Below are 25,521 nucleotides of genomic sequence, written 5' to 3' on the forward strand. Positions count from 1 at the left end.
TGAACCCCACCACTGCAGGAAGGAAAGAACCAGAAGACAGCCTTTCTTTGTCTATGTTCAAGACTCTGGAACCTTCTCTCCATAAACACAAGACTTGGCCTTCATTTCTACATGTCAAGAAGAAACTCAAGACCCTCCTCTTCAAGGAATGGCCCCTCCCTATCGACTAGGTCCACACACACTCCCCATATAATCTGAGACAAGGCGCTCTGCACCCCCCTGTTTCCTGACACAGTTGTTTTTCGATCCCTTGCTGCCAAATGTCCCACCCTCCATTTTCTCCCTTTGATTAGCTCCCGCTTTTTTTTAAATCACTGCTTCCCTCACTATGTACTTCCCCCTGAGACTTGTAAAGCACTCCCTTGCTTCCCGAAACGAGGTCTGCATTCAACACCTGTAATAATAATAATAATAATAATAACAACAATTATTATTATTATTATTATTATTATTATTATTATTATTATTATTATTATTATTATTATTATCATTATATTTGTTAATACTGTTTATTAGTATTATAGTGCACATGGAACTTTTTAATTTTTCAAAAATATACAAAAACATTATTACAAAATTATAAACATAGTACTAAAACACTAAGATAATAAAGACACAGTTATATGATCATCACAATAGTACAAGTTAATACAATCAATTATGATCTTATTTGATCAATATTAATACAAGAAACACCTCAAATAAGATTTAATTATAGTATAACAAATGTGTTCAGTGATATTGAACTAACACACAGTCCCTTGATATTTTATCCTTTTTCTTTGGTAGCCTCAGGAAAAAAGTTCTTTAAAAAATTGCAAAGCTGCATGTCTCCATGCATTTGATTTTTTCAATAAAAATATATTGCCAGATTAGACATGGAGAAATGAATATAAAATCCTGCATTAAATACTTAAAATGTAAATTACGGCGATGGGTTAAGATATGACACTCTAACAACAAATTATGTATTGTCTGAATAGACCTCTATTCATTACAAAATCTATACATCCTTAAGGAGTGTTCAATCCCCTCTCTGCCTCTTGCAATGTCTTTTGTCAGGAAGAGATTTAGACACATTTGCAAACATTTTGTACAGCAAATTTGGTTATGATATTTTTGGACATAATATGGCAGTGTACCATAAGGTCTAACATCAATTACAATTCCTGAGTATAGACGGTAGCCTCTTACCTCCTCAATTGTGTATATCCAATCCCTCTCACATAGTTTTCGTTTAGATTTGTCTGGGAACATAAACAACATTTCCCAACTTATATCATAGTGTTCCACATAAGCCATATTTTTAAGACCCACACATTCACGGGGGCTTTGGGACCATTACTCATTACTTGTTTTATGAGCCACGAGATCGGGCCTTCCTCTGTTAAACAAATATTAGGAAGACGCTTTAGGTTCCTCCAAATTACCATTGAGGTCAGTGAGGTCTGCCCCAGTTCATATCTTATTAACAGCACATGGCACTCCCTATGGCAGATTTAGGACTCTTCTCCAGAATAGATCCTCAAGCTTAACCCAGTTTTTTTCCAGGTCACGTAAGAGCATTTCCACCCAATATGTAAAGACAGGCACAACCTGTTTGTTGTAGTATTTAATCACATGTATTCAAGAAAAGTGTCCATATTTCCTGTTAATATATGAAGTTTGAGCTGCCATGGAATTAATATTTGCTTTCTTTTGCCTCTGGAGTTCTGTATTATTTTAAGCCTCAAATAAGTGAAATCCCAAATATATAAAATGCTCAACCTTTTCAAAAGCCTTTTTTATTTACATACCAGGTAAAATTCATGTATAGTCTTTAATGACCTACTCGATATTTTTGAATCTTAGTTGTTGTTATGTTAATGGTAAGATTATTCTTCCTAATATAATTTACTAGGTTTGCCAATTATCGTTGTAATCCCCTAGGCATATGATCCATCAATATCATATCATTAGCATGTAGTAAGTAGTTTAATGGCATTCTATCTACTTTTGGAAGGAAGGCACGCATGTTTACAAATGCAGTTTCAATGTCTGAAATAAAAAGAAAAAACAAAACCGGTGCCAACAGGTAACTTTGTTTCAAACCTTGCTCTGTTTCTATCGGGGCATGTAGATCTCCCTGCTTATTTAAACACACTTGCACAGACATGTCAGTAGGCAAAGATATGAAGATTTCAAGTAACTGCGCAGGGCAACCCCATGTTTCTAGCTTTGTCCACAGCTTGCTTCTTGAAATGCTATCAAATACCATGGAATAGTCTATAAAGGCAATATATAACAACCGTAACCTCTACGCAACCTCTTTCTTCAAGAGACTGAGGACAAAGCCATTTACAAATGTCCCCACTCCCCTCCAAAAACCTGTTTGGTACACATTCAATCTTCCACTTTCCTTGGTCCCGGTTTGGAGATCACCTACCACCAGTCCCTCAAACATCTTACTACTAATACAAATAATAATACTAATAATATAGATATTCAGCAATACATTTTTGATTGTTAATATTGTCTTAGCAATGTATCCGGTGGTTTACTTTATTGTGCTGAACTTTCCACTTCAATACCAGATAAACACATGGTTATCCAATGTGTTGACTTATAAACCCATTGGTGTGAACTCATTGGTGTGAAATCTTAAGGTTTAACACTTAGCAGCCTTTTCTGGCTGGAAAGCAGGGGTTAGCAACAACTTCATCTGACAGTGAATGCAGGTCACATATTCTGTAAAGAGAAGTCATGCAGTGTAACATTTAAGCAGATATAGTATTAACCTACATTCTTGGTAAACAGGGCATTAACTATCACAATGAATATTAAGATAAATATTTGAAAATACATTGATTTTAGGTGTGGGGTTTTGGCTCAGCAAGGTAATGACACTATTTAAACGTTTCAGGTTAGTATACATTTGTTATCAAATAGTCAATCCTATCAAGTTGAAAGGCATAGCAGTACAACAATATAAACAGTGAGTTCTCACTGTCAATGTCGTTTTAGACTAATTGGTGCAGGCAATGAATCTGGGTTATTGTCAGAGCTACAGTTGAAATAATTAGGCTATTGGCACTTATGGAAAAGTAGTGCACTTTTTTGATGCAGCAGAAAGTGTGTACCTTTATTGCAGCCACACACAGTTACAGAGGAATTGATTTGCATGTTCCACTCACAAAAGTCAATTTTCCTCATTTCTCAGCAACACATAAAAGCAACTGCATTATATAAAGCAGCTCCAGATAATATAATTATTATGTTGATACCGTGTGGGGGCTGTGGTTGAATGTGTAGATCAACATGGATGCAGATGGAGCTATTTTCCACCCTTTAGGCATGGACTTCTCTAAACCTGAAATGATTTGGAAAATCTAACAAGCTACTGGGCCTCATTACGACCCAGGCGGTAAGTTACCGCCTGGGCCGTGACTTTACCACCATGGCGTAAACTACGTTTACGCCATGGTGGTTGGCGGACTTACCGCCCCATTCCGAGGTTGGCGGGGGCGGTAAGTCCCCAATCCCCATTTACCCTTCCCCATTCCCATTTTTGCCCCATAGGGCATAATGGGAGTGGGGAAGGCGTTAATTACGCCACCGTAAATTACGGTGGCGTAATTAACTCCATGGTCCCTTAGCGCCATGGATTTTAACACCTGCTAAAAGCAGGTGTTAAAAGCGCCATGGCGCTAAGGGACCTCGTAATTGGCGGTAAGGGGTCGGCGCAGCTAACGCTGGCGTAAACCCCTTACCGCCAGGGTCGTAATGAGGCCCACTGAGTGAACCTTTAGATATGGTCTTCCTAGCCTTTATGTGGATATCACCGTACCCTGTGGCCAGTTCCGATTAATCATTCTCCATATTATGTAGATCATTCTGAGCCCATAATAGAGACGCATTTTCAAGGAGAATTCTTGCTTTCACACATTGTGGTGGCAAAAGTGGCCATTTGTGAATCTTTCATTACATGCAGGTGGCATCTTCTAACGCCAATACTGGCTAATGCATTTGCACCCCTTATTAATTAGGCACTGCTGAAATTCAAGGACATTATTTAAGTACTGGCATCATTTTATTTGTAGAATGTTAAGAAGATGATGGCAGACAGATTAACCACCTTGCTATGTCGAATGTTATAACTATACAGATCATTCGAATTGAAAAAAACGCAAATATATCAAACAACAGGCATGGCCTTTCATGTGAATTTTCACATTTTGATGATTAATATGATTGAGCTATTGTAGATATGTCACTCTGTTCACTAAGTGGCAATCCCGGATTAAATGTCCCACAGTATAAACTCCCACTCCACAATTCCGGAACAAGAAACAGGCTTTGTTTATAGTTGTAACTCAAATGTATTTAAATTCATGAAAAGCAAGGGTGGTAGCATTGCTTCATTCAGGGAAGTCACCAAAATAAGACACATGGGGCCTCATTATAACCCTGGCGTTAAGGGGTTAACGGCGCCGTAAAAGGCTGCGGCACCGTTAAACCCTTAACGCCAGATTCACACTTTAACGCCTGCTTTTTGCAGGCGTACAGTCCATCCAGCTAAGGGACCTTGGTGCTAATTACGGCACCGTAATTTACGGTGCCGTAATTAGCGCCTTCCCTATTCCCATTGAGGCCTATGGGCCAAAAATGGGAATGGGGAAGGGGCCATGGTGAATGGGGATTTACCTCCCCGCCAACCTTGGAATGGGGCGGTAAATCCGCCATCCACCATGGCGGAATCCGGCATGGACCATGGTGCTAATAGCACCATGGTCCAATGCCAGGGTTGTAATGAGGCCCATGAACTTTGATAATCTATTTACATAGGTAGAGTTAGCCTGACTCTGACATCTCATTAAGTAGTTGTGAACCTAAGCAGTATTTAAACAGAGCACTTAATTATCATTCTGGGTCTAATTCTTATAGGAAATCAAATTTCTAAAAACAATATAAGTCCATAATTACATTGTAGTTTACCAATCAGTATGTTCAAATTATTCAAGCATTTCTTACATTACATTCTTTTCCTTCAATTAATCAAAAGTTTTAGACCATTTCAAATTCTCAGGAGAGAGGTTGCTTGGATACCAGTACAGTTATCATTCAATAAAAATCAATTTCACTCCCCATATGAATATGGTGCTGAAACTTGCAGGGATGTGCATGCAATTTAAATGGAGACAATAATGAGTGTTTTCTAATTCTGCAAGATTGAGTTAGGGAATTAGTGCTATCAATTTAGAGTGAGCAGGATATATGTTCATACTTTTCTAATACAAGGGAGACCACCACCCCCACACCCCTTCACATGCCGGGTCAAATGGTGCAAAGTCCTTGCCATACTGTGCAATGTCAAGAAAGAGGAGAAAATATCATTTATATCTGCAGCATTTTCTACAGGAATAGAACTGACGCAACCAATTTCCCTTCATCGCCCAATGTCTCTTTTCAAATATATATGGCTGCCCGGGTCTCATGTGATAAAGCAATTCTCCACTAGGACATGGAATGTAGCCATTTGAATCACAGCCTAAGTGGTTGACTATACCTGTAAAAAACTCTGAGTACAATTTGATCAGATATAATTTACAAAGGAATACACTTTAGCTGCACGAATATACTATGAGTTTTAAACTGCACACACTGTATTGAGACAGCAATTTCTTTTCTTATTTAAATATAAGCTCACTGCTCTTTCAGAAAAGTGAAAGCAGTATACAAATTTCACTAAAGAACTACAATATCATATTGTCATCCTGTTAGTAATAATGTATGCACCCTTGTGTTCCGTGTGCTAAAAAATACCACGTTTCAACAAGAAGCCAGAAATCACTTTTCATTAAATATTGTGAGGTAGTACAGTTGCATTTCACACTAAAATATCACCATATACTATTTGGAATGTGTTATCTCTAGTAAAAACACCTTCCGGGTTTACTCCCACTCTGTGGATTTAGCAAAGGAATTATTCAATGAGCGTTATCGAATTACATTTGGGGAATTTTCATGCTCAAGTTTGAATAATTATTTAAGGCCCAGAACCAGCAGTGACCCTCGAGTGTTCCCAGGAAATTCCCAGTCTGCTTGCCTCTGATGGTCCCTTTGTATCCTTTTCTGGAAAGCAGTTTGTCCTCGGGTTAATCTGGTTCAGGCTCTTTCATGGAGTAGGCCCTTTGAGATGCAAATACTATCCAAGTTCAGAACTCATCCATTGGGGCAGGTGTTATGCTTCAATGCAGCCTTTGATTCCAGAGGCCCCTTATTCCCTGTGTATCTCCCTTTTTATCATAGGTGTATTATTCCCATGCTTTGTCATGATGATATCACAGTTTCTGATTAGTCAATCTTTCCATTGGCTTGCTTAATAGTCATGCACTCTCAGAGAATACACGCCTCTAATCTTCATTGGTTGTTCATATTTTCCATACTTGTGAACAACATCTAGAGTTGACCACTCTTATACTTTTGAATTCAAATGATTTGCATTCCATATTTTACCATGGCAATAGGACCAATTGTTGGAATGCAGATTTCTGGATTCCCAGCCGTAGATATATGTAGGGGCATGCCACAGGAATGCATATGACAATTGATCATGGAATTATTAATATTAAGCATTATATTAATTATTTAAAAACATAGGCAATTTGCATTTGGATCATTTGATAATGGAGAATGTCATAGTTGTAATGTAATATTCCATTTGTATCTAGGTCATATGGTTGTGGGTTTATCTTCAACATTGTTTTTCTATTGCACCAAATAATGTTACATCTAAATAATATCCTTTTTTGGAACTGTAGACATGAAGCTTCATGTTCAGCATAATTACTCATATGATCAGCTCTTTGTAATACCTTCAGCCAATAATTTCTTTGAGCAAATGATAGATTTCTTTGTTTGTTCTGCAATTAGGCTTGCCATATGGTGGGCTCAACTGCCTAAACTGATTTCAAAGGTGACACTCTAGGTGCTTTACAGCTCCTTTAGGATAGGGATTTGGAGAACATGCTAGGTTCTCACATGAACAGTTCTATCAGGAAATTGTGGGTTCAGCCAAGGTGGAATTTTAAGATGTATTAGAATATTCTGTTGTATTGAGCTCACATGGCAGGGCATCCCATTATCTCACAGGTCTGGTTCAGATGGCCCTTTGTTCTGTAAACCTGATGTGTTTTCAAGACAACAGACAAATAAACCTACCCTCTTCAAACAGCCCAGACAGTTCTCATGGGACACTTAACCATCCCTCCATGTGCTCATGCATGCAGGGCTAGAACAGGGATTTCACGTGATAGCTAACTAGCATTGCACAATCTCACATTAAAAACCATTGATTTCTTACAAATGTAAATAATAATGTATTTCTTATTTTAAATTATTGCACATTCAAATCATAGTATAATCACCATAGGCTTCTATATGCATTTGTAAAGGTGCGACATTTGGAATTTCAAGATTGTTCACTGTGATTCTTCATTTCAAAACATGTACCAACATTTTAGTTTAAAATATTACAGTTGAATACTAAAATCCTTGGCTTTTTTCACTTTTCTCTCTGCTACTTGTGGGGGGTAATGTTATTACTGATTAGATGTAATACTACATCACATTTTGCAGACCCCACATCTCTTCATTGGTATAGTACATTGTTGAAATATGGTAAGGTGTGATTTTTCTTGAATACAGAGAGTTCCATTTAGAACTATGGCATTCAGCATTTCCTGTTGTCACATGTATAGTTGATTAAAACCCAGACCTTGGGCAATTTACATGCAAGTTCCCTGTGTGTGTGATACTCTATGAAAGTTTAGAGTGCTGTGTTTCAGGGAAGTATTTAACTACTTGCATCCCTTGGGTATACCCTTTTCGTGTTAGTTTATGAAACACGGATAAAGTGAAGCATTATTCCAGTGGCTCTTCACTTTAAATAGAGGCAGTGTCCATGACTCTTAATATTTCCCACAATATGTATTTAATTTAAATTCATAAACGTTTTGAGGCACCCACTATTATAGCCATGTACACTCTTCAGTCTACAGATGAGTAGGGAATACTAAAACAAAGTTAATAATATTAAGCAAAAATTGTGACTTGTCTCATACTAATAAGTGTCGCATTGTCACAACTTGTTATGCTTCCTTTGTATTACATAGTGGTAGTTTCAAATATATCAGTTGGTGTAAAAGGCTTAATAACATGTTCCTGAGTGCTTTACTGGATACTTTGGAGTGACACCCGAAATATTGTACTGTTGCAGTTACTATAAAAGCCTGAATTAATGTGAAGAATCAACAAAAAAGAACCACATTACAAACATTGGTGTTACTGGCTCATTAGAAGATCCATGGTTACTGCTTGTTGAATGAATAAAGTTCTCAAACGACAGCCACTAACCTCCATTACATAACAGTTGCCTGGACATACCAGAGACTTCTTCCATTGAGAAATATTGACCAGCAGATCCTGAGCTCAGCTTTGCCAAACGTGGGATGCTCATGTGCAAGGGGAAGCTGTGGTCCATACAAGACACATTCCCCCTTCCCTTCTAGTACTGCAAGTGAAATACATTTTGAAGTTCCACCGAGCTGGTCAAAGCACCATTAATGCATGTGTAATCACTTCCTATCTTGGAGAGAGTTCCATGATTCAAGAATAGGCTCCCAGACATATACAGTAGCACAGGGTAATCAAGGATTTACAGGTACACTCTTGCATAATGCAAGATAAGGCCAGCTTCATCGGGTGGCTTCACACATGCCACCCTCCCCTCTGCATTCTCATTTTCATGAAGGTGGAAATGACTTGGTTGAACAGAAGACTTTGGGACACAGTCAAATGCCTTTGTGAAAAATGCTCTGCCTGCTATACATGCATATATGTAATAAAGATTGGATATTTGGAAACTAATAGAAACACAAATAGCTTTATTGCTAAATTGTTTAGTATTGGGTTATAATAAGCCCTATTAATCTGTCCAATATATTGTACTGAATTAGATACCTCGTTTTTATCTCATTTTTACAATAATTATTTTACTGAATTTGAGAAATGCAAACATCCATGATATATTAGATTGACAGTTAGTTATAGAGCAGGACACATACATAAATGCAGATGGGTAGAAAGTAGCTCAAAGTTTATATTTTCAGAATTTGCCGTGGGTAATTTTGTTCTCCTGAATCATTTAACCTGATTTGTTAAACGTACTGAGTATTTTCTAGATTGCATTTATATTACAGCTTTTATTCTAACTACATTTTTTAGGTTCCCTATTTACTTCAGAACTAATATCAATCCACTCCAAATTGGGAAAATAAAATCACTGACAATCATTGTTCAACACAGCAAACCTGCTGATATTTGATGCAGGTATAGTGCATAAGGGGCTCAATGACCTAATGCATGTCACAGAGTTTCTGCAAAGAATTTGAGATCAACTTGAATCAAGTTCCAAAAGGCGTGTGGTGTCTTTTTGTAGTTGAAGGGAGAGTTGAATTTGTGTGTGTGTGTGTGTGTGTGTGAGTGCCTGATTTACAAAGCATTTTTCAATGGGATTGTGCCATTGTAAAACACTTTTGTACATCATGCCCAAGGTTTCTAAATATAGGAATTGATTGCAAGTTGTAAATATAAAAAAGTGCAACCAAATGTCTGGAGTGCTGATGCCTAGTAATCTGCCGTGAGGCTGTGCAGAGCTTGTGGGATAGCCAGTGGACTTTAGGAATCAGGAGTATTGTTTGGAGTCAGAAAACCTACAGCCCTCTCACGTGTATTATGTAAAGCCTGTGTGGCAGCCAACTGTCTGCAGTGCCAGCAACTGGCTGATACACCTGGCAGTGAGAAGGTTGATGCTTCTATGTGGGTTCAACTCAGAGTTTGATATATTCCTACAACAACCTTTGTGTTGTCCCCATCAAAGTGTTATGCATAGCAAACAGACTAAATGATGGCAGGGTTGTGGGAGACGGATCCTGCGGACCATTAAGCCAATCAAGTGTGCCCCTCCTTCATTGAACACATTCTAACCACTTGTACAGACTATTTCAATAAACTCTACATAGAAGCTGATACCCAATGGAATTTTCCAGAGCTTACAAATTAAATCAAATTTCAATCTGGGATCTTGGCAGTAAGTCTCCTCTGAGGTCATAAGTTAAGTAACATTCCCAAACAGTTGAGAAGTACAAGACCGAAGTTTCGATGCCTAGCAGCCCTCTTTGCTTAAGGCCATTGGAACAAGATGTGCATCCTGGGCCGAAATGTCTTAATTCCTCTTGAGATGAAAGCTCACGTAGGCCAGAAGAATAACTTTTGGTGCCTCTGAGATGGTATAAATTGGGTCAAGCAGTGAACTTATTTTTATTAGTATTGGTGTCTTATATACAGGTGCCAGATCGCACAAGGGCTTGAAGGTGCTGATTTCTCCTTGTTGTAGCCAAGATCTGAAAGCATGCATAGACTATTAACATTTAATTAGTGTTACTCAGCAAATACTTTTAAGGTGCAAGAGGGTACATTCCAGAATTGCTAAGGAGACATGGATAGGGGGGGACTGGGAATGGATTGGTAGGGAAAGGAGCTATGAAGGGAGGGTAGGTTTGCAATGAAAGTGTGTGCAGTTTACGGAAGAGGCAAACGTCCTATGGGGTCGGAAAGTGTATAGCAGTTAAATGCTATTGTGGTAAAAGGCAGATGGATGGAAGGAGGGAAGAGGTGATGGGGAAAGTGTTAACCAAGGTGGAAGGAGGGGAAGTATGTAGGGGCATCTGGGGTATCTACGTGCTTATATAGATAAAAAAAGGGGTGTCCGGATGAAGGAGGGAGTGGAGTCATGCAGATGTAGTGTTAGGTTTATGAAGGCTAATACAGGTGGTGTGTTAGTTTTGTGATTGAAAGTTGGCTGTGCAACAATCTTTAGATCGTTTTTTGGAGGTGTTGAATTTGGGTTCTTGTGAGATGTAATCTTGTAGTTTATTCCATAGGGTGGGGGAACTAGAAGGGAACGGTTTTCCTCCGTGTTATTTGCACAAACATTTGTCAGTTGATAGTTTGCTCTTATTTCATGTGTTTAATGGCAAGCTTAAAGAATGATTGGGATCTAATAAAACACATATTCTCCTGAACATAAACAAATATAAACAATCAAAAAGTAACACTTCTCAGTACATATACGAATATTTTTGTACCCACACATAACGTCCTTAGTACATGGAGCAGGGAACACACCAAAATACCCACTTGGGAAACCAAAAACTAATATTCTATACATATTCACTGTGGACAAAAATGTTAATTACATAATTACAAATGTGAATTACACAAAAATCTACACTTTCATTAAAATAACTGCAGGTTTAAATTGCATTAAAGCAACAAACATCACATGTTGCATGAACATTGTATATACAATCCATCGAGGTGTGCAAATAGGTAATTATCACATGTAGAACAAACAATTCATGTGTGCAAACAATACATAATAGCAGCTTTTAATGTAATTGAGTGGATGTTTGTAAATGATGAAGGAATTCCTGAACGTAATGATAAAATTTACTTTGCATAGTTCAGCAACAGCGCCTCTGTAACCGGCAAAAGTGCCCTGTTTGAAGTAAAGATGGATGTGCCTTTAATAATCCATGAGATCCTATTTGCACTTTTGCCCGCTGTGTGGAGCAAGCTTCTCCTGAAAATGTGATCTAATCAGAGTGTTCTCTTTCAAATGGGGATCTAGAATCCTATCTTGGGTGTGACAGGCATATAATAGAATGTTAAGTGTCAATTCAGTGCAGGCATCTAGAGATGTATCTTTGCTGTATTTAAAGAAAATAACATATCATCATCTGATCCATACACATCATGCCACTGTAACATAAGTAATCTTGTATATGTGAAACTATAATACTAGCAATGTATAATACCTATGTACCTGTAACCTAAGATTATACTTTCTGCAAGTGCCCAGTTGCTTAACGGCCCAGTGTGCTCTATAAATAAATAAACAATACAATACAATACAACATTACAACAATGTAAAATGCATAATGTAAAAGCATAAGCATGCTGGAGTGTTGATTGGTTAGGAAGGCAAGCAGCATAGACCCAACAAAAAAAAGAGTTCCTGACTTCAGCAGTTTATTATTACATGACACCTACATGACAACTCTTTGTCCTCCCCCTTCACTGCTCTGGAAATTGCCGCTGAATAGAGAGGGCTAGTGCATGTGCATTTTTTAGTGTTACTAAACTCACACGATTTCTTCTAAATAATAGAAGATAGACAACATCATTTGTGCTTTTGAAATATCAGCATGATATGTCAGTTGGATACAACAACTCTGTTTTGTGTATTTTATCATTTTTTATGTGGTTTTAGATGTGTATATTGATCAAAACACGTGTATACTTTCACTGTCCCTGTGTTACTGTTTAAGCAATGCTAGACAGATCTATATAGTTTGATTTTTGGACGTCCACGGCCGATGTGTGTAAAAGGATGGTAGCTGCCTGTGGAATTTGTATATTGATCTGGAAATTGCCATACATCCCTTAGTTGTTATCACTGATAACAACATCATAGTAGTTCTGTGGGATGTTTTTACCCATGCATACAAGCCCTACCATAAAACTGTGCAGTACTGGCATGGAAAACATCATGATGGCCAGAACTCCCCAGAGAGTGCACAGGGAAAACATGAAGAATAGGCTGCCACCCATTGTTGCCTATGTTGTGAGCACAGAAGGGCACTGCCTAAAACCACCATTGGGCTACACACACAGTAGCCTGAAACCATTGGGAATGGCAATGCTGATTGCCAAAAAGCAACTCAGAACTGTGGGGAATTCATTTTCTTAATCCCAAAAATGGTTGCATTACCAATACTCACCACTATCAGAAAGCCAGCGTTTTAAAACCACCAGACTTTTGTGTAAAACTGAACAAATGAAACAAAACCAGACCAAGGAAAGACTTGCTAAGAGGTGGATATAATGTAAAACTATATTCTGAAATGACCTGAAGGAAGTAATTATTTAATGTATATGTACAAATTGTAAGTTTGATTCAAACTGGCAACTAAAGTGAAACTGAATTCTGCCTGACAACTACCCCCGACAGGAGAAACCTGCTGAGCCACTCTTCCCAGGCCTGGCTGCATCCTGCTTCCCCACCGAAAGTAGTTGACACCTCTCTGCTTAGATTAGGGGTTGAGCACCTGGGAACTGGAAAGGACAGAACAATGCAACTTCCTTGACTCAGGCAAATGTTATATTGGGGGCGTCGTAAAATAGCTTCCTCTTGGGAGAAACTGGGGGGCAGCTGTGCCTCTGTGAACAAGCTGGCTTGGGGGAAGTGGATAAACCAGTTATTCCACCATGTGATGTGGGAAGCCAAACCCCTTTTTGACCAGAGCATAATTTTAAAAAGATAGATAACTCATAGTGCGGACTTGTCAGAATTATATAAGTAATATCATTATTTTTGTGATTTTTCTGTGAACATTTTAAGAGGCGTTAGGACCCTGTGGTGTATTCTGGGGGGTTGCTAGCGGAAAATAGGGTCTCACTCCAAATGTATGCATGTTAAAAATCTGACACTTTATCATCTGTAACCCATATTCCTGGTGCACAGTTGTGTAAAATCTGGAAAGGTTTAGAGGTCGTTATCTGGATGAAAAGGGGAGAATTCTGTCATCAGTGGACACAACATCGTACAAAGACAGGGATCGGATGGTTTGGTGCTACAGAAAATATGTTAACTGGACCTATAATATTAGAAAAATGGTACATAGATAAATATGTATTTGGTTCAGAAAAAGATTTGTGTGCAATCTGACAAGGGGAGGTTCCTCGGACCATAAAACCTACAGCATCACTCTGACTCACATTTCCTTCCCCCAATCAAGGGAGAGAGGAGGAATTGGCCAATGATAAGTGAGAGGGGCAGGTTTAGTTATGACCAACGCACACACCCACTTTCCAAAAGACATAAAAAGAGACTGCTGGGACAGGTAGAGAGATTTCAATTCCATTTGCTGCGGAGCATGCTGACCGACGACTTCACATCCAGGGATCCAGATTTCAAATCCATCAATCTCCAGAACCTGTAGCAGAAATTAACTCCAGAATTGGTAGCAGAGAGGCCTGAATCCACCAGCTGAATCCTCTTCAGCAGGCCTCAAAACTTACCAAACTATTCAACAGCCGGGCGAGCTGTTTGAAGTTTTGCTGAGAATTTTTGCAAGAACCTGTAGCAGTACCCAGAAAGCAGTGTTACATCCAGAATCCAGAGAGGCTAGACCAGCAGAGCAGAGCTGACCCAGATCGCTGTGAGCAGAACCGGTGCCTGATTGACCCGCCGAGCAGACAGAACCGCAGCCGGACGTGTTGACCAGATCTGTGACGAGGCCTAGTTCAAATTTATATTGTGAGTACCTAGCAGAACTGTGCAGAACCAATCTCTTAGTTAAAATAATCTAATCCAAACTATTTTAACCTAAGTAGAACTTCCTCCTAGAAATCGTGTCATCTGTCATTTTTAAAGCTGCACAACTGTCACCTGTCAATTCTGCAGCTGCAAGCTGTCACCTGTCATTTTGAGTTTACTTTAAATCCGAAAAACTACCTTTATTTAATCGTCTGTATCTCTGGAACCGTTTGGGCTAGGAACGAAATTTAACTTTCATCTGAAAGCTTAGAATCTAGGCTTTCTAAGGAACCGACTTCCTACTCACTATACTGTTCCCGTAATTGCGAAACACGCACTCGTGAAATTTACCGCGATTTGCGATTTGGTCCGATTTCTTCATCTGTAGAAATCAGCAGTTTTTTGCTTCTCTTTGCTAAAATTCGTGTGCAATCTGCTAATCATTCATAGAGTATTGTTAAAGTGAGCCTGAACTAATATAAAGTAGCCATCACCTACCCTGAACCTCTACAGGGAATTAAAAGCAATTTTAGCATCTTTTCACTTCCTTGCAAACCACATTAAAGTAATTCGCCTGTGTTTAAAACTCATCCCTGTTTTCCCTAAGCTTGCTGGGGGAACTGGAACTGTGTATTGCATTATAAAGTGTGATTTGTTGGGATTGTTGAAGACTGTGTGCTCTCCTTCCATTTCTGGGATTGCATAGGGGGGGAGTGAATTGTCAAAAGAAAAAGTGATCATATTACCTTTTGCTAAAATCATAACAAGTTATTTCTGTACTGCATTTTATTCCACCTTGCGTTTCCTTGAATCATATAAAGCATTCTTTCCCACCTTGTTCTTCTGTTCCTATTCATAGTTACCTCTTGCTGATTACTGCTCATATTTACAAGTTTAATATCCATTATCAATGTATTTATAGAAGTGTGATATATATATTGTTTAAATTTTCAAATAAACCTTTTAATTTGCAAAACAAACCTACTTCTTGGCTCAGTGGGGTCAGGGGGATTCTAAGAGGGGGGTGTTATACAAGGGTTGTCATCCAGAGTACTGAACTGGATATAAAAATACATCAATAAGGGTTTTCCTCAGCATCCCAGACTAGGCATTGACTTAGTGTTTATTGAATATCACTTACAGTTCACAATCAAACTATGTATGATTTGATGGTTATATATATGTCTACTGAAAAATAGGTACACATTTGTGTGTTAACATTTAATTTCAGAGACCTTTAAAATCATTATTTGGCATGCTTACTATGATTCCATTGACTTAGTCTCACATATAGTTCAAGACCCTTTGCATTGTCCACAAGTCTTTCTGGGGCCGGAGCCAACAGTACATCCAATACTCTCTTCCAAAATACCTTTCTTCTCAAGCCCTTCGCTCAGCTACCTCCTACTCTCTAAGTGTCAGGCACTTCATTAGACAGAGATGGGGGTAGATCTCTCTCCTCTGCCAGTGCCTCCCTCTGGAATGGCTTGCCTGCTCCTCTCAACTTGAGCAGGATAACCTGAAGTTCCAGAAACAGCTCAAATCTCTCCTCTTCTACTCTGCTTTCTCTCTCTCCTTCTTCCCTTACTGACCTACCTGACTGCTGTACCAACTGGTTGCTTGGCTACCCTCAGAGACTCACTGAGTACCAGGTTCATCACCCTTGCACTGCCTCTGGGCCCATCACGCAGTTAGGGTCTGTATCTGTAACCTTACAGTCCTTTGTCTCCTTGCAATACCCAGAGCCGCTCTGTCCTGGCTGCGCTTGCTCAGAGCATCGCTGCCCTGCTGTCCCCTCCCCTCTCCATTGCACTTTCCCCCTCCCTTTCCGCTTGCACTTTAAGTTATTGCACTATCTGAATGACACAAGGCCTAGTAAGATCATTTGTCTTGTCCTCCCCCTGTCTTCCCTCCCTTGTCTTGTCGCGCCTAGAAACACTTGTGTACCGGCACATTATAAATGACTTATCATATCATATCATATTGCTCGATAGAGAAGACTACATTGCTAAACAATTCAAAAATTGAGATAATCTGAAATGACGAGTGACAATTTCTTCTGCTAAAGAATGATTATGGCTGTCTTTATTTAAATATGTTGACGGGTGGCCATTTATAGTCAATGTGTATGCGATGATGGTTTGTGTATATATATATATATATATGTATATATAGTCGTACATGCATTCTGGACCATAGTCAGAATTCCAGCTTAACATATCGTTATTCCATAGAGGGCGCTAGAGGGCCAACCAAGATGGCCGAATTTTAGCGAACTCCCGCACAGCCTGAAATAAATCCTACATCATCCTGACCAAATTGGCATTCTACCGCCCTGACCACACACCATCCTTGCCAAATGGGCACTGCCCTACAACCCTGCGAAATTTGGGTTGAAATCGGAGACCGGACGGCCCCAGTCGCACTTACTCGAACCTCGTCCCCGAGGCCCGAGGCCAGCGAGTGAACCCAGCAGACTGAAGTGCAATAGGACGTGGCCTGGAACCATGCAGAGTCCGGGTGGAGGGAAGCTGCCGCCCCCCCAGCGCACTCCCGGAAGACGAGGCCGTGAGGAGCGGTGGAGAGCCGTGCCGAAAGCAGTGGTGGGAGTCCCTCCCCTCCCCCCACAGCAACAGACCCGTGGCGCTGCGCCTGCAGGAACGGCAGCCGTGGACGCCCTGAGGACACCACTCACACTGTGGGACTGCAGGAGGGGCGGGTACGCTCCTGACTGCCGCAGACAAGAAGAGCGGGGGACGTGGCACGGGCGCTGGCTCTCTCACCGCTTGCCCCCCTTCCTGTCGCCGGAAACAGCACAGCACATCAGACTCGGAGGCTGCAGACAGCAGCCCCCCCCAGGCAAAAGCTGACTGGCAAAAGCTCCGAAGAGACCAGCGGAGTTCAGCAGCGGACGCCTCGCGGCCCTCTTGCACTCTCAGGTACGGCGCACGCTGTGGGTATGGACGTCTGATCCCCTACGTCCTCTCTGAAGTCCTCTCTCACAAGCATAGACTGCCTCTATATCCTTGCTGTATCTCCAAATAAAACCGCCCGCATCCACAGGAAAACACTATCAGGATAAGTGCACTGCCCCGAGAATCTACTTCCCTCAGAGGGGTGGGGTGGGGAGAGTCCATGGCCATATGAGCTCACCCTAAGTATTTTAAAAAAAAAAAGCGATCTCTGCACAATACCACCAGGTGGGTTGCGCTTGCCCCCCCACCTGCCTCGAGCCCAGGAACTGCAAAATAGCGCACTGGATCAGTGACAAGCGTCTTTTCCATAATCCTAACCCCAGTGGGACACTCTTATCCCACCAACTACCTCGACACAGCGTGCACAACGCCTCATCCCTGGGAGGTTGCTGGCACCCTGAGAACCACCTGCAAGTATCAGATTCCATGCGGGTACGCCCCCCCTCCTGTCCAATGGGGAAAACGGACAGATTGCAGAGAAAGCCAACCTTCGAGACCGGGACACCACATCTGACAGCACACAGCAAATGGACGAGGGAACCTCTTCCACAGACATTAAGGGCCTCTTGTTGGACCTGAAAGCAGGCATAGGAAGTCTGAACAATAGGATGGATGGACTCTCCTCTAAAGTAGATCTCCTACAACACCGAATGGACACCCACACAGAGCGCTTTAATGAGGTAGAACAACGCACGTCCAATCTAGATGACGGTACAGTGACACTAGCAGCTAAAGTCACCCAACTTGAAACCCAAATGAAAGCAGTCAATGCCAAGTGTGAAGATTTGGAGGGTCGCTCCAGAAGAAATAACATTAGAATTGTCGAGGTGAGGGAACACCAGCTGCAATCCAAAATGGAAGACTTCGTCAAAGTGATCTGCACCACCCTTTTCAGCCGAGAAGCCCTCTCTCACATGTTTGTGGTGGAGAGAGAACACAGGATTCCGTCATCTAAACCCATCCCAGAATTGCTAAACTGCTTAATTATAAGGACCGAGATACCATTCTCCGACTGGCCAGAGAAAGGGGTGAGTTATACCACGACAGAGACAGAATACACTTTTATCCGGACTTCTCCCCAGCAGTCCAGTCACGTAGGAGGTCCTTCACTTCCATCAGGCAAAGGCTCAAAGACAATCAAATTACCTACTCCATGCTCTTCCCAGCACGACTCAGAATTCAACCTGGGGGGAAAGTCCATTTTTTCCAGACACCGGAGGAGGCCAACACATTCCTAGACAGAACAGGATGTCCTGGGCTAAACTCCAACCAGGCACATGCGCAGAGAGAAATAATGCACATAAACCCAACATAACCAACATAAGGTCAGCGGCATGAAACCTGCGTACAAAACACAGCAACCTTATTGAGTCAAACATGAGAGTTAAGCACTCCAAGGCCATGCAGCTTGGGAAGCCCCTGGTACCCCTTGCACAGCAAAGTTTACCTAAACAGCTCATTGTTAATGGGTGGGAAATCGGGAGACGGACATGCACCGTTGCGGATCAGACCCCGATCGAGTAAGCAAACGGGCCAGTTGGGGGTTGCCCGTGTAAGGAAGGAAGATGGAGAATGGGGTTGGGAATGCACCTCCGAACCACTACCCCCCCGCGCATCCCCAAGACACCATGCAGCGCCGGACCCCCTCCCCCAAACACTTTGGAGTCTACCAGCAATCAGCAGTGCGCGTCGTCCACAGTGCCCTGTGACCCCTCAGGATGAATTCAACAATATCAGCTCAAACATACAAACCAAACGAATAATTCAAAGTCGCCACATGGAACATTGGAGGAGGTATCCTCCCCTCTAAAACAAGAAAGATCCTTCAATACTTAAAGAGGCATGAAGTAGTTGTTGCCATGATTCAAGAAACGCACATGCTCCCTGGAAAAGAACACCAATGGGCCAGAAACTGGGGGTGTCATAGATACTTCTCCTCGTTCTCATCATAAGCCAGAGGAGTGGCGATCTTAATTAGTCGAAAGACCATCTTTTGGATGATAAACACAGAGAAATACACTGAAGGCAGATCACTCTTTGTGAGAGGGATTATAGCACGCAAAGAAATCATTTTTGTCAACTCCTACGGTCCCAATGTAGATAGAGCTAACAACTTTGACTGTGCGCTCACACACCTCTCAACACACGTCACAGCGACGATCATCTGTGGGTGCAATTTGAACACTGCCCAAGACCCCGCGAAAGACAGGTCACGGAGCATGACACAGCCAACCTCCAAAGACCGCCTCCAGGTGCAGGAAATATGCAGAGCCTACGACCTCGTGGATACGTGGAGACACAATAATTGGGAGCAGCATGATTACACATTCCACTCGGCAGTACACAACACCAGCTCTGTTTATATCCTCCAATGGCCCTCTCCAATGGGGACCCTGTCACATTTTACCTAAAACTTTCTCTGATCACTCGCCGGTAACCTTCATTTGCAATCCTTCCGCCACCAAATCCCACCTGCTACACTGGCGCTTCAAACCTGGCTCCCTGCAAGACCAAGTGTTCGCAACCAAATTACGTGAAGAAATCTCTACATTTATGGACACAAACTTGGGCACAGTAGCTTCATCGAGCACGATTTGGGAAACGTTAAAGTGTTTCATAAGAGGGGTCTGCCTGGCCAAGGAGAACGGTATCCTTAAACTGACCCGACTTGAACTAACCTCCTGTGAGGAAAGACTAAAGCACCTCAAACTCAAGTACTCTGCCACGAATGATTCACGCTCCCAAGCAGCACTTAAAGAAGAGTTACAAACGTTCAGGGCCACGGCAGAACGCGAACTGAAATTCCTGGGCCAGAATAATCAGGTCTGTCAATACCGCAGAGGTCAAAAACCTGGAGCCCTCCTTGCAAGACTGGTTAATGCCGACAGGAAGCCGACGACGGTCGAAAGGTTACGCTCCAGACAAGGCACGATCATGCACACAGATGAAGAAATAGTAGAAGAATTCAAAGCCTTTTACCAGGACTTATACACCTCAAAATATAACTCGGACACTGACGCCTTACACAGGTACCTCAAAGACACTGAACTCTACTGGGTAGAGAGAAGAGAGCTGCGCAAACCCCTCAATGAACCCATCACGCTAGAGGAGATAGTTGAAGCCATAAAAACCCTCCCAAACATCAAAGCCCCGGGACCCGACGGCCTAGCGGTATCATTTTACAAGGCCTTTGCTAATACCCTGGCCCCCCTACTTGCAGAGGTATACTGCAAGGCATTAGAAACAGGTTCCCTCCCACAGTCTTCCCGTGAGGCCAACCTAATCCTATTGCACAAGACTGGCAAACCCCCGGAAGAGTGCGCATCGTATAGACCCATATCTCTACTCAACCTCGATAATAAGATACTGACAAAAATACTTACAAATAGGCTACTGCCGTTGATGCCGGGTCTCGTGCTCATGGATCAGGCCGGATTTCTGCCCGGTTGCAGCATGACATTCGGCATCAGGAGGCTGTTTGGTATTGTCAAGGCTCTTGACCCCACTCACCAGGCCGTCGCAGTTCTGCTCGACGCTGAAAAGGCTTTTGATTTGGTAGAATGGCCCTCCCTATTCGCTGTTCTTACCCATATGGGCCTAGGAGCCCGTTTCATTAAACTCATCTCCCTATTATACAGCAACCCCCAAGCTACCATAGTAGTGGGATCAGCAAGATCATCCCCCATCAAACTACAACGAGGCACCAGACAAGGGTGTCCGCTTTCAGTGTTAATATTCGCATTAATAATGGAACCTCTGGCGTCAAACCTCGATCCCTGCAACTCCACAGGGGGCTTAACATCGGCCACACAGGTTGATTATATATTTCGCGTTATTTGTACGCGACACTGTTGAAAATCTGAATCCAGTCATGAGGGAAGTAATTAAATTTGGGGCAATTTCTGGCCTAAAAATCAATCACACTAAATCAATCATATTCCCACTCACCCCGGCCACCAGAACATTCACTGACGACTATCACTTTGCTTGGGAGACCTCACAAGTACGCTATTTAGGGATATTGATGTCACTAAACTACCACAATGTATTTCGGGATACCTATGATTCAGTAATAAAAACACTTCAGGAAAAAGTAAACCGGTGGAAGTCTCTCCCGCTAACCCTGTGGGGAAGAGCCTCACTAGTCAAAATGGTGATCCTACCGAAGCTACTATATCTATTTTCTAACATCCCCATTCTAATCCCACAATCCTTTCTGAAGAGAATTAAAAGTCTACTCCTCGAATTATTATGGGAGGGCAAACCAGCCAGGGTCGCCCACTCAACACTGATACTTCCGGTGTCCAGTGGAGATTAGCTCTCCCAGACATAGAGAGATACTTTTGGGTGGCACAGGCACAGTTCCTTAGCTACTGGTACGCCACACACTTCGTCAGACCCCACGTGCAAAGAGAGCATGCCCTAGCAACCCCTAACTTATTGAGGGCAGTCGTCATTAGTCAGCTCCAAGTACCTATTAACACTATGAACATGGTCCTCACGACCTATGGGATTTCCCCAGTCAAATTCATTACGGGGATCCCTTTGACCTCGGAAAGGGTCTTTCACCAACAGGTGGAGAAGTTGCAGATAAATTCCCTGGGTGATTTGTTCAGTGAAGGAACCTTTATCACACCCCAACGAGCAACGGATAGAGGGGGCAACACCTCCCTAGAGAAGTTCCTCTACTTTAGTACCAGATATACACTTCAAGCACTTTTCCCCACCTTTCCGGAAAAACCTCCGACATGGCAGCTATTACATAATGTGATCCAGGCACAGGGCGAAGGTAGACTAATCTCATCGATCTATAAATCCATCTTACCGGACACAGTACCTGTCAACGCACGCACAGAAACTAGATGGGAGAGGTCCCTCCAGCTAACGATCCCGGATTAGGAATGGACATATATACTGCGACAAACCCAAAAAATAGCTCTCAATTCACGCCTCAAGCAAATACACTTTAACTTCTTACACCAGGCGTACTTCAATCCCGCCAAACAGAGCCAACAACAACCAGATCCACCAACAAAATGTGAAAGGTGCGGAAACTTAACAGCCGAATTGTCCACCTAGCATGGGACTGCCCCAAGCTGACACCATTCTGGACCCAGATCCTTCACACTACATCGTCAATAGTAGGAGAGGAGGTGCAGCCCATCCCAACAGCGGCATTGCTCGGAATAACGAAACAACTCTCACCAGCAATAAGGAAACTGGCAGGGATACTATTGACCCTAGCTCGCAGGAGAGTCGCTATGTCTTGGGGCCGAGGACCAGCCCCAACGGTAGCAAACTGCCATAAAGACATTCTCTACTTTCAAGACGTAGAGTCAGAGTTCATCAAAACGCTTCCCCAACACGCACGTCCCCCCCGATATCTGGGTCCACTGTGACATTCCTAATCAACGAGGCAGACGAGGACACATCATCCTCGTCAGGAAGACACAGCACCCAAGACTTTGATTCTTAACCTTCCAGAACACAGGAACTAGCGCACTGTCGGATATGCACTGAGGAGGAAAAACAACTACAACGATTTTGGTGGTCTAGAGGGGGGGACGGTCTAAAGGGGGGTGGGTTTGGATAGCACATGTAAACACACCCGATTGTGGGCGTGATTGCTTTGTAACAGTTTGAAAAATTCTAAAAATAAAGTTCTTAAAAAAAACATATCCTTATTCCGCGTCATTATCAGCTGAGCATGCATCCCTTCACTGTGTAGCTTGTGCATCAAGACACCAGGACCAGTACGTTGTTCAGTTGCATTGGGGTTGGTGAAGGCGATAGCTCAGTAGTGGCACAACCCCACACAGAAAAGCTCTGTAAATCGGTCCCAACTTGTAAGAGTCCTACATATTTTTACACAACATACACTCCCCACAAAGTTCAATTTTCACTCTATGTGACAATGAGACATGTTGTCTTAATGCAGTCTTAAATGTAACACATTACATCTGCACCACCTCCAATGACATGCACGCCATTATGGACGGGGCACAACATTAAAATCATTTTCTTTTCAATTAATTCATTTTTCTGAAACATTCTCACTTCTAGAAAAAAATATGTTTAACTAAGATTTCATTTTGAAGACAAGTATGTGTATGAGAGACGTAATTGATGGCTTCTTTTAAACTCAATTACGATTGCTTAGCATTCCAGGTCCCCAACCCCTGGTCTTCAGGATACACTCAAGATGTGTGGATTAAAGACTACTCTATTTCCATGACACCTCTGGCAACATGCTTAGAGAGCTGCAACATGCTCAGTACTGCTTCCTCAATAGTGACGAGGGCCCGCCTACACTCACATACTTTCAAAGGGTAATGCATGGAACAGGAGAAAAGCATCACGGATTATTACTGGAAAAAATAACACCATGATTCTTTTATAAATTGTCACGATTCAGGGGCACACTGCTCATGTTGTCCTTCCTTTTTGGGAATGTGTGGACATGTACTGCATGAGTTTTCGTTTTGGGAATACTGTAATGTCACCTGGAACGAGATTTAAAATGTGCTTGGCAGTATTTGCATTCATTAGATAGAAATGTAGGCCGCCGCTCCTCCATTTTCAGTATGACTGAAAGGCACTATTCATTTGTATGCCGTTGACAAAGCCCAACGGATTTCCGCGGTTGAACACGTCCGCGTGCTATGAAGTCACAACAGGAAGTGAGAGCCAGAAAGCGTCGTTAGATGTCTCCTTTACCTTGACACTTGTATTGCATGGGTTACAGAAAAAAAAGGAAGTGAAACCCTTCTGCAGCAGGCCTTGATGCTCTTGTCGCTGTATCTAGGTAGCAGTACATTTTTCATGATATGTGTCTTGAGAAAGTTTAATTATTCATTTTAAATGAACATATTTATAATCATATAGACTGACAAAAAATAAGCATGATTTGTGGGGTGGCTTAGCGGGCCTTAGAGGAGGTTGGTAGTGTAAAATCATTGGCTCAGTCAGACACGTAATTATCTTCTCATCTGCTTTATAAAATATTAAGGCAAAGCTTGCCTAATGAGCTGCAAACCTCTGCGACCAGATGTGCCAACGTGCTGTGTATGCTACTGCCTAGAAATCCGCAGATTTTACTTCTGTGCAATGCTGACCCAAATAGGTCCATTCATTTTATACCTGTAGGCATAAATTAGGGATGACTGAACCAGTTTGGGAAACATTCGAAGCACCTGAATTTTGCGTGGTTCAAGTCAGACAAACATTTAGAACTGTTCTGGAGATTTGTCTAAACTCAAGTTCACTGAGCAGTAGAAATTAGGGCATTGAGAGGGAGGCCACATTACCGCCATCCCTTAAAGAGCCCTAAAACATGCTCTGTTATCCTACTAGACCTGGAAGATCCATATGCAATTGGGGAATGTTAATCTTTCTGTTTTATTCTATTGCCAAAGACCTTGCAACCCTGGGGGCGGGTGAATGAGGCCATAGTGAGGATTCAGAGGTGCAAGTTTGCACTCCCAAAAGTTACCCATGAAATGTTGCGGGTCAACAGACATTTAAACCAGTGATTCTTGGGCCACTATTGAGGGAGTTTGCACAGCCCTACTGTGTGTGTATTTATATCCACATTCATAACGTTAGTTAAGGAACAGTAAAGGTGATCCGATTTAACTCAACACAACCCTTGACATTCAGCAGATGTGGGAAGTGATGATCATCTTTACTCTCTGTCTTCCTGTTCATGACCCGTACAATCTAATGATGTGTTATTTATAAAGTGCTTATGTCGAAGCACTTTACATAGAACACGTATACATATAATATTACCCAAAAGGTAATGCCCCTTTATCGACTTTAGAAAGGATGAAAGGCTGAGTTTGTCTTTCCAGGATTCAAACCTTCAACCTGCAGATCACACACATTTAAGCACAAAGCGCTCAACCCACTGAGCCATCTTGCCAGCCTCTAAATTTGTATGTCATTTTTTTTTTTTTGGAACATGCCCATCTGGGTCGTATTGACAGATAGGTTTTGAGACTTGCTCTAAAACTCATCAGTGAGTTAGCATGTCTCAGATTTAATGGAAGACTATTCCACAGTCTGGGTGCGGTCACTGAAAAGCTCCGGTCTCCTCTTGATCTACACTTCATCCTAGGAATT

General features: G+C 41.9%; 1 protein-coding gene across 29 annotated transcripts in view; it reads left to right on the forward strand.

The window, feature by feature from the left end:
• The window catches only part of NRXN1 (neurexin 1), a 2,019,102-nt gene that overhangs the window by 1,958,436 nt on the left and 35,145 nt on the right, over positions 1-25,521 (forward strand). The window lies entirely within an intron of this gene.

Source organism: Ambystoma mexicanum, chromosome 4q (genome assembly GCF_040938575.1).
Source record: "Ambystoma mexicanum isolate Mex_15411 chromosome 4q, UKY_AmexF1_1, whole genome shotgun sequence".
NCBI classification, from domain to species: Eukaryota; Metazoa; Chordata; class Amphibia; order Caudata; family Ambystomatidae; genus Ambystoma; species Ambystoma mexicanum.